Here is an 848-nt window from a genome sequence, read left to right as displayed (position 1 = left end):
GGGAGAAGAAGAAAAGAAGTGTTTTCAGAAAAAAAAAAAAAGTGATACACAAAAAGATGAAAAAGGAAAACTTTCAACTTACCCTTGCTGATCAGCAGTGAAACTGGATCAGAGTACTTCTTTGGATGATTAAAGTAAAATGGAAGAGCACGTTCAGGCACTCAGACCTATCTATTTAAACTTTAAAAGTCTACTCCTGTTTTGTATTTTTCATCCTTCCTTCCCCACTAATGAAAGAAAAGTGCTGATACCTCGTAAAAGTTTTTTCTAACTTTGAACACTGGGAGAGCTTTTAACAAGTTTTCAAGCCTCTGACTGTGCGAGAGGAGGGGAGAGGGAGGGGAGGCAGCCGGGGAGGAGGGGCGCGCTGCGGGCGGAGAGCAGGGAGCTGGGGGAGGAGGAGGGAGAGGGCTGAAGACAGCGAAAAGCAGCCCGCGTAAAGACACAGAGCATGGAAGTCCACTCTTGCTGATGTAACAAAACAAATACAAGGGCAATTAGCAGCCGCCTCACACCCCCCTCCCCGGTCACTGGGGCACCTGGTGGCACCGTGTCCAGATCTGGGCTCGCCTGAGACAGAGGAAACAGCTTGGCTCTCTGTTGTGCACCAGGAGTTTCACTGCAGGGAAAGGGGAAAATGCATTGAAAGGGATTAATGGGTAACCAGCGCGGACCTCCTGGACGCTGGGGCTGCTCCCTCTGTTCACTCCTCGCCACCATTCAGGAGAGGAAGCCCTCCCAAGCCCTCTCTACTTTTTGTTATGAACGCAACAGCTTTGTCTGCTGAGGTCAATTTCCTTTACGTGCACACATGAAAGTACACACCGGGAGCAGCGTGTTTGTTTCCA

The 848-nt window shown here is 49.4% G+C and overlaps 1 protein-coding gene across 1 annotated transcript in view; it reads right to left on the bottom strand.

The window, feature by feature from the left end:
* GJA1 (gap junction protein alpha 1) overlaps positions 1 to 489 on the bottom strand; it is a 9,475-nt gene extending 8,986 nt beyond the window's left edge. The window contains exon 1 of the mRNA XM_017829473.1: positions 83 to 489. The gene's annotated coding sequence lies outside the window, so the exon portion shown is untranslated. The remainder of the gene's footprint in view (positions 1 to 82) is intronic.
* Positions 490 to 848: the final 359 nt, after the last annotated feature.

Source organism: Lepidothrix coronata, unplaced genomic scaffold (assembly GCF_001604755.1).
Source record: "Lepidothrix coronata isolate B3197 unplaced genomic scaffold, Lepidothrix_coronata-1.0 Scaffold5, whole genome shotgun sequence".
Lineage (NCBI taxonomy): Eukaryota > Metazoa > Chordata > Aves > Passeriformes > Pipridae > Lepidothrix > Lepidothrix coronata.
Note: the sequence above shows the minus strand (reverse complement) of the source record. Positions and strands in the feature narration are given on the sequence as shown.